This window comes from Monodelphis domestica, chromosome 2, assembly GCF_027887165.1.
Source record: "Monodelphis domestica isolate mMonDom1 chromosome 2, mMonDom1.pri, whole genome shotgun sequence".
In the NCBI taxonomy this organism is placed as follows: Eukaryota; Metazoa; Chordata; class Mammalia; order Didelphimorphia; family Didelphidae; genus Monodelphis; species Monodelphis domestica.
The window spans coordinates 206,697,517-206,711,457 of record NC_077228.1 but is presented as its reverse complement, the minus strand read 5'-3'; the positions used below and the strand labels follow the sequence as shown (position 1 = coordinate 206,711,457).

Below are 13,941 nucleotides of genomic sequence, written 5' to 3'. Positions count from 1 at the left end.
CCTAAAGGATTTGATGTGGAAACTTGATTGCTTTAATTTGCATTTCTCTAATTATAAGTGACTTAGAGCATTTTTTGTAATTTTTTTTAATTGGTTGTTGATAATTTAGATTTCTTCCTTTGAGAACTCCCAGTTCATATCCTTTAACTATTGATCTATTTGGGAATGGCTCTTAGTCTTAAAGCATATATTTTTGAAAGATTTTTGCTTTAATTAATTCATTCACTTAATTGGCATTTATTGAATGCTTGGATTTTGAAGAGATTAGGAGCTCAGTAAATACTTGTTTTGATTTGACCTCTTTGGTCTTAGCCATGTACAAAAGCATCCCCCTCCACCTAGAACCTCCAAACAATCCTCAGAACTAATGGAAACATATATAATTAATGAATTTAGTGTGTAGTTATATGAGAGACACATAAACCAAGCAGAGAACAAAAAACACTTTAAGTGTTATTGACCTTGAAAGGCTTTGCCACCAAAATGCAAGTTTTGGCAGGCCGGCCCTATCAATCAATTAGTCAGAGTAAGTATCAAAGGCACTGTTTTAGGTGCTAGGATAAGTATGAAGAAGGAAAAAATCCCTACTTGTAGTTAGCTTAAATTTTAAAGGTCAAGACAACAAATATGTATAAAAATATATTCAACTTAAATATAAAGTTAATAAATACACACAAAGTAGTTAAATACAAGGTAGTTTAGGAGGGAGTACTAACAATTGGAGGAGGGAATATGTGTATGGGAAGAATCTTGGAAGGTTTGTACAATGAGATGCCTGAGCTGCATCTTGTGGGAAAAGAAAAGGACTCTGAGGAAAGTAATGAGAATATATTCCAGGAATGAGGGATGGTCAGTGCAAAGGCATGGAGATAGAATTAGAGTATTATATGTGAACAACAGAAAGGTCGTTTGGCTGCTTTGCAGAGTACAAGTAAGGTGTAAAATAGCTGAGAAGGAAGGGTTAGGTTATGAAGAGTCAGGGGACTTTATATTTGATCTTGAAGCCTAGAAACATAGGTTGGGACTAGCTTGTAGAAGGCATTAAAAGGAAAATATATTAGTTTATATTTTATCCTAGAGATAAAAGGAAGCCACCGGAATTATTTGAATATGGGAGTGTGTATGATGTTAAGGAAAACGCCTTTGGCATCAGCTGTTAGGGAGCTGAAAGAGAACTAAGGTGGGAGAACCAATGTAGGTTGTTAGAATAAATTGAGGTGGGGGGGGGATGTACCTTTGATTAGAGAGGAGTTGGATACAAGAGTATGAAAGGGGGGGGAAGAGGGAGAGAGGAAGAGGGGGAGAGAGAGAGACAGAGAGAAATAAAAACTATGAGAATTGACTTGGCAGAGGACTGTGTACTTCTTGTACACCTTATTATCATTGCTTACAACTATGAAGGTCCTTAGAAGTCATCTAGTTCAGCTTCTTCATTTTATAAATCAGGAAACTGACGCCTAAGAAGGTAAAATGACTTAAGGTCTCCCAGCAAGGAAGTAGCAGATTTGAGGCTGGGACCCATGGTTCTGTATACTATTCCACATTGCTTTCTTAGTCTGAATAGATTTTTGCCCAAGTTACTAGTTCTCATAAGAATGTGAGCTCCTTGAGGGTAGGTACTATTGCCTTTTTTCAGGACTTAGCATAGTACCTAGCACATAATAAGTGCTTAAAAAGTTCTTTTTGACTTAACTAGAATATTCAGTTTCAGGGATTAGAGCAATTCTTGTGAACTATCTGTTAAGGTGTAGAGAGGGTCAAGATCTATATATTGGTAGAGGGAAGTGCCCACAGAGCTGAAATTGTGGCATAAGGGATAAATTGGATAGAATTTGGAAAGAATTAAGTTTTGAGCAGAATGATTAATACTGATTGGTGGAGGTCAGGTAAGGCAAGTTATTTTAGGGAGAACCAATGGATAAAGGTATGAAAGCATAGCAGAAGATAGTATAAGTTAGAATAGAGGGTTGTTGGGGGACTGAAGAATGGTGTATAGACATGGATAGGCTTACTTCTGTGCTTCTAGCATATGTGTTTTCATTGGCCTCAATACCTTTTCCACTCACACAGATTATAGCCTTTGGGTTTTAGGTAGATAATCTTCATAAGTATTTATGGCTAAAAAAATGAGTCACACTAAGTTTCTATTATTTTGCTTATTGTGGATTGATTGGGCTTTTGACTTGATTGGACTTTTTGAATTAAAGCCTTTCCATTTGGGACTTTTAGTGGAGGATGGGTAAAAATGAGTAAGGAAGTGTGAGAATTAAAATTAATATGCAATAACTCAAGCATTATAAGATTTATTAAAATAAAAACTAGAGTTAAAAGGAGCTAACTAACTCAAGCCCCAATCTTGAGAAAGAAGAGAAAGAGGGAGGTGTTTCATAAACTTATAACCAATAATGTAAAGATGCATGTAAATGAAGAGAAAAGGATGCTGGCAAATACAAAAGGAATTCTGGGGGACATAGTTCAAAGGAAGAAAGTTTCCACTTATACAGAAGGAAATAGTCATTTATTGTCTACACAGTCAGGCACTGTGCTAGGCACTTTACATATACTATCATCTTATCCTTAGAACAACCTGGGAAGAATAAAGTAGTAGGAAATAAAATGCCATTTAAAAATGAGTAGCTGAATATTTTTTGAGTTTTTCTTTCTTTTTCTCAGTGACCTTGAATTTATTGGTATTAAGGTACTTGGAATACTATTGCTGAGAAGTCATTTTTTTCTAATTAGGATGATTTTTTTTTATAGTAAAGATTTCTTAGGTGTCCTGAGGCCCAGTAATGTATCTACATATCTTTATGATGGAGTATGTAAATCCCTTGTTTCATGGTTTCCCATAAAGAATAAAATAGTTACATTTTATCAGCTAGGAATAATTTTTTATTGTGGGAGTTATTTTTGAATCAATTATTTTTATGCTGTCAGACCTAAGTTCAAACTGATAAGAGCTAAGAATTATTTTTAAAAGGGAAGAAAATAATGAAGAAAAGTATAAGTAACGGGAATAACCTTTTAACTACTTAAACAAATAAAGGTAAAAATAGGAAATGAACAACAGAAATCAACACAAACTATAATAATTTTATCTAGAAGTTTAACCAGTGTAAATTAATTGCCTAAAGGAGACCCAAAGCAACCTATAAAGTACTGTAAAAATTAAAATGGGTTTGACAAATATAAGAATTAAAAAATATTGTTGTGGTCATCATTTATAATAATTAACTCTTAAGTCAAAAGGCTGTTAATAGCTTTATAACAGCAAGGTAGAGATAATAAAGGAGAAAATGTAGGAAAGAAGTGGAAAATATTGCCTAGTTAAATTCCCTAAGTTTGGATCCGAAAAAATCCAGCTCATTTCCAACAAAGGCTCCCTCAGGTCCCTATCTCCATGGTAGTGTTTTCAGCAAGAGTCTTAACAGGGCAGAGTCAATCTCCAACACAGAAGTCCAAGGCAGAAGAATCCTTCCTTCAGCAAGAGCCACCAAGGCAACAGAATGAATTAGAAAGCCCTTGACTGGCTTTTATAAGCAGTTTTCTCCACATCACTTTCTGTCTCTCTGGCTTCTAGTTCCTTTCCCTGTGATCTGGTCTATCATTTTTCATAGTCTCCCAATTTGCCTAGCATTGCCTGGCGGTGGTGGGGGGATTGCTTATGGTCTTTTAGGACTAAGTGTGAAAGGTGGGGGGACTCGAAGTTCTTCATTGATTAAGTTAAAGAATTTAAATTCTCTTTCACAAACCCCCCTGTGATTCTATTGGGAGAAGAGCATATTGAAATCTCTCAGATTTACATGCCTAGTCTCCCCAGTGAATCATTTTACATAACCAGTTTATACCTTAAAGATCTTCTAGCTAGAGGTGCATACAATATTCTTTGTGCTTTCTAAGGAGAAATTACAATAGTTGGAGATAAGAGGGAAATAGAAAGAAAGCAAAAAAAACCCAAACAAACAATGGTTGATAGGTACATTGGCAAAAAGCCAATTGGGGGCAGTCCCCTTTGGCATAAGAGTTTACATTTAGAATAAATGTTCAACCCCCTTCAGTTCAGTTCATTATGTTCCAAAGTTCACTCTGGATCCTTTGATGTAGTGTATGGTTTCTATAGGCTTCTTTATGGCACCTCCAAAAAGATCCGCTTTCTTGATTTGGCGTGTTTCTTTTCCTGAAATTTCTCTAGAAGATTTTAAACCTTGGGTTTTAGGATAATTATACAGTACCATAGATGATAAATATACATTTTGATACCAAATGAAAATCGTGGCTGCCAAAGGCAACACTGGATTAAAATATAAACTCTGTCTAAAAATTTTACATAGTATGTTGATGTATGATTTTGAAAAGTATCATCTTATATGGTAGAAAGAAGCAGTAAAGGATAAAACCAGTTTAAATTAGTTTTGGCAAGAGATCAAGCTAAGTAGAACTTTCTTGAGGGCTTTCAAGAATGAAAATGGAAGAACTATAAAGAGAAGAAAACTGGAAAAGTCACACAAAAGTCATTATAGTGTTTTGTTTTCTCTTATCAGAAGCAGTGGAACTATCATACTTAGCTCTCTATTTCCATATCATATTGTCTATAAAAGAGATAAAAATATGGAACTATAGAAAACAAGGATAGGAAAAACAGCTTGAACCAAATGGACATGATACATGAGAAAAGACATAGTTATGAATTTGTTGAGGTATTGATATAAATGGTATCTAGAGGAACTGAAAATACCAACAACATTTTTTAAAAATCACAGACCTTATTTGATAGTGGAAAAAGGTGACTGAAAGAATATCAGTAACTGCTAGTCTAAAGGACTCTTCCAGCTGTATGGAATCTTGATGACAGTCATCTAGGCATCAATTAGAGTAATAAGCAAGCAGGATTTTTACCAAGTGACACATTCAGCAATAAACCACACATACCTTCACTGTTTCAGGTAGCTGAATGATATACCTTAAAATCACACTGTACTTATTTGTCAATCCTCCTGACCCCCCTCAATTTTAAAAAAAATTGATTTTATATATATATATATATATGTATATTCATATACATATATATATATATATATATGACAGTATTTACCTTCCATGCTCTTTTGCAGCAAGGTATCTCCCATATATACCTCAGTATTTTCCTTGATTCTTTGGAAGATAGAACAATAGAAATAACTCAGTTCAGGATCTTCTAATAAGAAACATCAGATGGACCATAAAGCAAAGAGATCTATGCTTACCAAAAGTATTCACCTTTGTAATGAGAAAAAGATCCAACATAGATTGTGGATGGTGAGGTTCTCTTTAAGATATTCCTCTTTATATATGACATCGTGCTGATTGCACCAATCTCTCAGGGTGCCCTAGAACTTCCCAGAAGAGATCTTCATAATAAAGAAGTTTGGCCTGTCTGTCAACACAGGAAAGACAAAGTGGATGAAAATTACTTATTGTGCTGATTTCAATAACCGTGTGTGTGTGTGTGTGTGTGTGTGTGTGTGTGTGTGTGTGTGTGTGTGTGTGTGTGTGAGAGTGAATGAGAGTCTGTACATATGTGTGTAACCTTCACCTATTAATACTCCTAAATTTCCCAGTCTGTCCCCTATGTGGCCCCCCAACCCAAGGTAAGCTAGAACTCAGAACTTTTATCTATTTCACCAATTGGTGACTGTATGAGAGAAAGGAAAGGATCACATATGAATGTATTTTGTGGATGTAGGGACTGCAAGATATGACAGTTGATAGGCTACATGGAATGAAAGAGTAAGAAGTTGAGGATTACTTTGAAGTTGTGAATATGGGAGACTGAAGATTGATAGTACCTTAAGCAAAAAGTGAAAAGTTTGGAAGAGGGGTGAGTTTATGGGGAAGGGAAAGATATTAAATTCTATTTTGGACATGCTGAATTTGTGGACTAGTTTGAAATATCCAGTAGGCAATTAATTGGTGATGTGGGATTGAACTGAGAGACTCTGAAGCTGGATACATCTTATTGTGAATCATCTATATAAGGAAGTTGAATAAATCATGGTTAGAGAGAAAAGAGAAAAGGACCTAGGAAAGAGCTTTGGGAATACCTCCAGTTAGGACAGAAGAGAGAAATGGGCAGAGAGAGAATGTCCTGGATAATAAGGCTATCAGTAGCTTTTTCTAAGAACTTGGTTGAGGAATGGAAGAGTGTTGAAGGACAACAGTGCTATGATATGGTAGAATTTAATGAAAGTTTTTAAGGTTGGGAGAGATTTGGTAATGTTTAAGGCAGGATAGGCAAGATCAGGTAAGGCAGGATAGTTGAAAATTAGAGATAGGAAAGATAATTGAGGTAGGGTGGGGTGGCAATCTGTTAAAAAGATAAGAGAATTGTTATATGGGAGTAGGAATAGCTTATTTAAAAATTGTTCTGATCTGTTTTTGCATTAATTCTTCCTTAGAGATTAGGGTTAGGGTTGTTATATACCTTTTAATTCAATGCCATACATTCACTATTTACTTTTGAACATTTTATCTGCAGATTTAGAATATGAGTATTTAAAGTTACGCTGTTTGTGGAATCATTTGACTGGTTTGAGTATCTCTAATCTCTGCAGATCTTCAGAAGAAAGATGAGATTAATATCACTTTGTCCAGATGTACTGTGGTTTTAAAATAACTTAATTCTACCCTGTACGCCTCCCTTTCCACTTAGTTTTATTCTCCAGTCTGTATCATGAATTAATTTTGGTAGCTTAATTTTTAAGAGTTGTATCAGTAGCAAGATTAATTCTTTTGTGGCATGTGTGAACATCTTTGAACATAATATTTAAGTGTACTCTCTGAAAGGTTTGCCTTATTTGGTGTTTTTTCTTTCTCTTGCTAATTGAGATTTCAGCATCTAATTTTAGAGCCCTAAAGCGCCATCTGATGGTATTGAAGTGCTATTTTTCTCAAAACACTATGCAGTTCTATTGCAGTTATTATATACATTTTTTAACCCTTTCTTCCTGCTCATAGTATTATAAGTATGAAAGGTACAGAATTTTTTTTCATGTGTATATTTTGTATGTCCATATGTCCCATCTATTTTTTTTCCCTCAGCTATTCAAGTTTTGCTATAAGGTATGCAGTTGAGAATGTGGTTTTTAAGAGATCTATGTAGATTTGTCCAAAGAGTAGGTGTTGTGTGAAAAGCTCAGTGGACCATAAAGTGCTGCTTGCATTCCTGGGGAGTTAACAATATAGATTTTATGTGGGTGGATAGGAAAACTTTTCTGAAGCCATGGCAAAGGTATTTTTCAACATTTAAATGGGTAACAGCCAGAAATTGATTCTAGTGAACCACAAAAAGGTTAGTTGGTGTCTTCATATTTTTTTGAATAATGATTTGGTTAATTTGACCTTTTGAAAAATGTTTTAAATAAACTTTGTCAAAGTATTGATACCTGAGGAGTTCATGTTGATATGCTGTAATGCATCTTAACTTTGTTTATTTGATAGTACATTTTGCTGAATGCCTTGTTTTAAAAGAAAGTTTGTCACCAGGACTTTAAGTTTATGATTTCATGTGGATATTCTTGCCATCCTTACAGATCACAGCTTGTCCATAAAATTGTGGAGAGCCCTCATAAATTAATGACATAATTTAACAGATTTCTTTTGTGTTTACAATACAATAGGCTAATTAGGCAATTACTCATTTAACAGTGGCCAGATGCCACCAATTTGATCTAGAGCTGCATAGAAAATGGGCATTTTAATTCAAATATTAGAGATTTGGGTTTTTCTGTGGATTTCCTTGTTATACTTTTATTACATAACTTTGGTCGCAGCAGAAAACATAAAAGTTTATTATGCAATGTCCTTTGCCTGTTTTGGCAGACTTGTCAAAGCTGTGACGCTCCGACTTGTGGTGGGATGAAAACTACATTTCCCGAAGATCCCTGCGCTGTTTTGGTCAGCACTTCCGCTTTTTATACCTAGGCCTCTTTCCAAGCTGGGTCAGGCTCTGGGCTTGGTCGGCGCCTGCGCAGTAACGGTGGTGTACTTCCCTCCCCCCTTCTTCCTCTCCTTCTTCCCCTCCCCCTTCCTGAGTGGCTGCGGAAAGCGGCACTGGCATGTGTGGTAGCTGACCCGCAATTTGTGAAGGTTTCTTGCAGGAAGCTGACTGGCCGGGCTCAGTCGCTGGTCTGGTGGCATCCAATTTATACATTCATTTTAGCCGTAAATAATGATGGCGCAGGTTACCTTTGTAAGCAAATTCCCCTTCCCTTTGGCTCCACCGCTCTTTAGTTTCACAAAATCGTTCTCTTAAGCCGTCATGCTAGTAAACTCGGTGTAGAGAATCTGTATGCCCGACGAACTCCTGTCTAGCTTCATACTAACTCGGAAGAAGGATTCGGCCTCCGCTGCCGCAGTGCCGCGTGCCGTCTCCTCACGTCCCGGGAAACAGCTGGGTCCCGCTGCTGCTGCCGCCGCCTCCGTCCCTACCGCAGCCACCACCGCGACCGCCGCCGCAGTCTTCTGTGCAATAGCTGCAGCCGAAGCAGCCTCGTTGGTGGCGGCCGCGCCCCCTGCCGCCCTGCGGGGGCGGGGCGGCGAGGCGAGCGCTCTCTGGCGGTGGGCCGGGGCTTAGCGTCCCTTTGCAGCGGCAGCCGGTGGAGGCGCTGTCCCCCTTCCCTGTGTCGCCGGCGCTCGCCCGCTCGCTCGCTCGCTCTATTCTCCCTCCGCTTCAGATTAAAGGGGGGGAGGGAAAAGAAGGAGCTCAGCCGCCATTTTCTCAGCTCCGCCACCGCCGCCGCCACCGCTCGTCGAGCCGGCGGGAGAGGAGAGCTACGCAGCGAACCCTGCTCACCCCGCTGCAGCTGAGGCGGGGGCGGCCGGAGCGCGCTCCCCCGGCCGGGGAAAAGGTGTTCGGAGGGTGGCGACCGGGGCAGCGGACTTCGGTCTGCAGACGGCGGCGCTTGTTTGTGCGGGGCGGGGGGGCGGCTTTTCCTTCTCCCCCCGCCCGCCGTTCAGCTTGGGCTGCGGCTTCCAGCCGTGCTCAGGCCCCTTGCAGAAGCGGACGAAGGCAGAAGGGCCCGAGAAAGACAAGAGAAAGCGGCCGTTCCTTCCTCTGCTGCCTTCCCCTCCCCCCGCGGGGAAAGTCAGGGCGGCTCCGGGCGGCGGCGGAGGAGAGCGGGGGCTGCAGGGGGGGCCCGGGCTGGAGCCGGGGCCGTCTCGCGCTCCCGCTCTCGGCCGCCGCCACGGTTCTTCCGACCCTCCCTGGCGAGGCGAGCGGGGTTGTTTGCAAACTGCGCCCATTTTGTGGGGCTGAATCCGCCCGGGCTACGCTCCTCCATCACGTGGTAGGTGCTGCTGCTGCTCCTCTCCTCCTCCCTGCTGCCCTTTCTCCTTCTCTCCCCCTCTGGCTCCTTTTTCTCCCTCTTTGTTAGTTGTAACTAGAAAGCCAAAGGAGGAAGGGAAAAAAACCCGTAACTTTAAATGGCCTCCCCGGGGTTTCTCCTCGCAGGATCCCGAGGCTGGGAGGCGCCCGACGGGGGGGGGGGGGGGTTCCTTCCCCACCAGCTGCCACCTCGTTTGCCAGTTTTTCCTTGGCGTTTTATTTAAAAAACACAGGCTTAAGAACATGATTTATTCTATTAAAACCCACCCACAAAACTCTGGCTCTCGCCTTGAACTTCTTCTCATGACTGCAAATGGTCTTTCTCTGCCTCCAACATCCATTTTGCGCGTTTCACGGTTTGTAGCACAACTCTGGTGAAATGATTGTTTCAGTTATTTCTCATATTTTTGTTGCCCTCAGTTGCTAACGTGTTCAGAGCTAGCCGTCTCTTGCCGGACATGTTTTCGAGAGATTTTTTTCAAGACTGAGCTAAGAAGGAAGGCGGTTTATTTGTTTATATTGAGTTGGAATCCCGCTTGCTTTTTGGGGGCCTATTTTTCATTTTACGGCGTTTGCTCCACAATGAATAGTTTGTTTTTCCAAAGGATGAACATAGGATTATTTTTAATCGTTAAGGCGAACCACACATTTTCCCTTGACTCTTTTGCCTAAAAATATTTTTGTTTTCTAATATCTGAAGCCTTGTATGACTTTGAAGAAATCTTCCTTATTGATTGACTTAGAAGGGGTGACATGATGGCGCCACTTTAAATTGCACCCCCTCCTCCAATTTTTTTTTTCTAGTAAGGATCGCTGGAGCATTCTCTCCCCCCCCACCCCCCCATTAGCACGCACTTTACAGTTCTGAACCTTGGTGGCTGAGGGGGTCGTATTTGGAACCTCCCGGGATCGGGAGATCGGCACCCCGCAGGCCGAAAGTTCCAAAAGAGAAATCTCCCTTACTCCCCCCCCCTCCGCCCTTCCCATTCACAATCCTGGTGTTACCGTCTCACTCCATTGTCACGTGGCTGGCAATCATGGTTTGTTTTTTTTTTTTAAATGAAGGGAGTGTTATATCTTTTCATTGTTGTCCAAATAGAATTTCCCTTTTCCCAGTTAGAAAAACAAATGACATGTTATTTAAAAAAAAAAAAGAATAAAATTACATAATCTTTATATAGCACAATGTGCGATACAGACTTACAGATTTTGTTAATGGATTTAATCACAAAGTAGTTGTACAGAAAGTAGTAAATAGTAATACGTTTTATCTTTTTACAGATTCTTGTGAAGCTTCTCCCAATCCCCCAGTTTTTCAGATCTTAATTCCTTTTTACAAAAGCTTAAGTGGGTTTGTATGGTTTTCCTTCTCCCTCCTTTTTAGGATACATTCAGTTCCTTTTTCTAATAAGCTGTTACCAATTTAGAAATTTTCATATGTCTTTAGGCAACTTTATGTTGGCCTACATTATTTCTTTGCAGTAAAATGGACACTTTGGAAGTACTCTATTTAGCTTTAAAAATGTAGTGAACCATAGGAGCTGCTTTGCATTTTTTTTTTTAGTGGAGATAATTTCTTACCTGAGCATCTTAGAAAAATGGTTTGTTGCTTCATGTCAGTTTCCCCCTAAAATTGGGGAAACCCCCATTTTATAAGTTACAGTGTAGCTTCCTGCTCTTTCTACATAAGTTATTGCCCACATTTTTTATTCTGATGAAGTACTAAACAAAATCCAAATACTTTGTGGCCAGAAGAATTTCTTTATTAAAGTGAATGTGGAAAGTACTGAGTCTTAGTCACAATGCACAGGATCCTTTTCTTGCAACCATTGATAATTTTCAATGGTTTGGGCCATTTTGCTAGCAGTTACATCATGTCATGTGATGTGCAGTGTGATGTGTATTTCTAAAAATAATACAAGGTAAAAAAGCTCATCTTGGGAATTAAAAAACTACACCTTATGAAAGTGAAATAAAACAATCTATAATCATAGTATTTTAATATACTAACAAATAAACTCTTCTGAGCTCTTTTAATACTTTGCACTTCTCTTCAGCAGTTATCATCTTCTACTTCATATTTGTTTGTGTCTTATCTCCTGCTACCAGATTGTAAGCTCCTTAGGGCAAGAATCTGTCTTATTCTTCTTTGTATCTTCCTGGAATCTAGAACATAGCTTTGTTTAATGAATGTATTTAATACATTTTTTAAAGCAATTTTACCCAACTTTTTTATGAGGAATGGAGGAAGTGTTTTAATGTTATCGATATGTGGATATTCTCTAATTCTATTGCCATGATGGCGGCTGTTGAGTGAAGTGTTGACATGCACAGCCTCATTTTCTGTGCTTAAATACTAAATATTCCTTTCTAGTAGGTATATAAGGACAATCAAAGAGAAAATGGGGGAAAACTTGGTTGACAGTTTTTAAAATGAATTACCTGCCAAGTACTTAGCTGTTGTTTGGAAAAGAAACTTTTTGAGCTGACTTACATAAATTTATCTAAACTAGCTGTTTGATGAATTTTTTTTAAAAGAACTGTTCCTGACCTTGTCAAAAAATACTATTGAGAACTCTTTTTCTGTAGTAAAGAAAATTTAGGTTCAAATACAAGTCTTGCTGTGTGACCTTGGGCAAGTCATGTAACTTTTCGTTGCCTTAATTTTATTCTCTCAGAAAACCTGAAAGAGCTTGAATTAGATTTTTGCTAGTCATTTTCTAGCTTGAGGACCTATGCTATATTGAATTTAGTCTTACTGTTGTCTATGCTGAACTTCTGAATTTGACTTGCAAATAAGTCATTGTTAGGTGAGTTGGCATTGCCCTCTCGACAGGGTTTGACTTGAGTTAGTAAATGAGAACCATCCAATTTTTTTAGTTAAGTCATTTTGTGAACTTGAAGAGGGAGAAAGAAAATTGCTGTGTTGCATTTCTTTTTTCTCTGTGGTCTAACTAAGCACTGCTGTTTTTCTCCTTCATCTTGCCTTGTCTTTTATACTACACTTTTTACTTTGTAATAATGTTCATGCTTTTCTTTAGGATTTTATTGAATTGGCCTCGTAGTTTTATAATATAAAGATTAATGTAGGCTCTAAATGTGTTTTCACAAGCACAATACAAAATAATATAGGATGTAAATATGCTTTTCAAGTACAATTAATTATGCTTATTTCAAAGATTCTCAGGTGTTTTATTATTTCTTATTGGGCCCAGTTGTGAATTGATTAGTTTCTTATACAGGAAAAATAATAGAAAGTCTTAGTTGTAAAGTAAAATTTAAATCTGTTTAATGGTATATTAGATAAGTCTTCCAAATTATAATAAAAAAGACTACCATCAATTTTTCCATTTTGAAGAGGTTGTTTTTGTTCTGTTAGACTTCTTGTGAAGCTGAGTGGGGATTATCTACAGCAGGGAAACTGACAATTTCAGTCATATCAGTTGAATATCTTCTTAATTGTATGTCTTGTAGGCATTTTAGATCCAACATGTCTTCACAGTTACGTTTGAACACATTTTCATTTTTTCTTTCTCTAAACCAGGGGTCCCCAAACTTTTTACATGGGGGGGGGGACAGTTCACTGTCCATCAGACCATTGGGGGGCCAGACTATAAAAAAAACAAACTATGAGCAAATCTGTATACCACTGTCTGGGATAGCAGAGCTGGCTGTGATGGGCCTGTCACACCTTGCACAGGCCCATCACTGCCATCACTATACCAGGCAACAGTATACACAGTACGGAGTCCCCTCCCCAAGATGTTCGCTCACCATGCTGACATTTTCCCTTGTGCAGCCACATAATCCTTTGCACGGTGCTTCATTCTTGTTCAGTTACTCTCAGAACAAGGCACCATGCAAAGAATTATGTCACTGGAAGTAGTACTGTACGTGAGCAACACCGCTGTCACATATAGTGCTCCTCTCACTTGCCACCTTCCAGAAGTGTAGTGAGGGCCAGATAAATGGCCTCAGGGGGCCACATGTGACCCGCTGGTCTTAGTTTGGGCACCCCTCCTCTAAACTCTTCTCTTCCTAATTTTACTCTCTCCTCTTCATCCCTTAGGCTAATCAGTTAATCAGTTGCCAAGATGTTGAATTCTATCCCAATATTTCTTTCTGGTATCCACTTTTCTCCATATACATACATACATACATACATACATACATATATACATACATACATCCCCGTCACTCTTTAAAATCCTTGTCACTTCTCACCTGAATTATTGCAAGAACCTTATAATAGTTCTCTTTGCTTCCAGTCTCTTGCTTCTATCTATAGTCTATTCATACAGCTTCCAGTTTGATTGTTCCTAAGGCACAGATATGATCATGTCATTTTAAAACAAACCATTCTGCCTTTCATAATTTAGCATAAATCTACCCTTCCTACTCTGTTGCTCATTATTTATTACTCTACTTCAAACACTCAAACTGGCTTACTTGTTCTTCCTTGTGTAGGACATTCCACTCTTGTCTGTCTTTTCTCAATCTTTGCCTCATACCTGGAATGCCCTTCAGGTGAATAACAGTTCCAATCTATTGCTTCTTTTGAAGCCAATCTCAAGTACCAC

The 13,941-nt window shown here is 38.9% G+C and overlaps 1 protein-coding gene across 4 annotated transcripts in view; it reads left to right on the top strand.

Annotated features, from left to right (window-relative positions):
- KANSL1 (KAT8 regulatory NSL complex subunit 1) overlaps window positions 1-13,941 on the top strand; it is a 210,101-nt gene that overhangs the window by 27,517 nt on the left and 168,643 nt on the right. Inside the window, exon 1 of one of the 4 annotated variants that reach the window (XM_056817011.1) lies at window positions 9,185-9,323. The exons of the other annotated variants lie outside the window; for them this stretch is intronic. The gene's annotated coding sequence lies outside the window, so the exon portion shown is untranslated. Of the gene's footprint in view, window positions 1-9,184; window positions 9,324-13,941 lie in introns of those variants that run through there. 4 annotated transcript variants of the gene reach the window in all.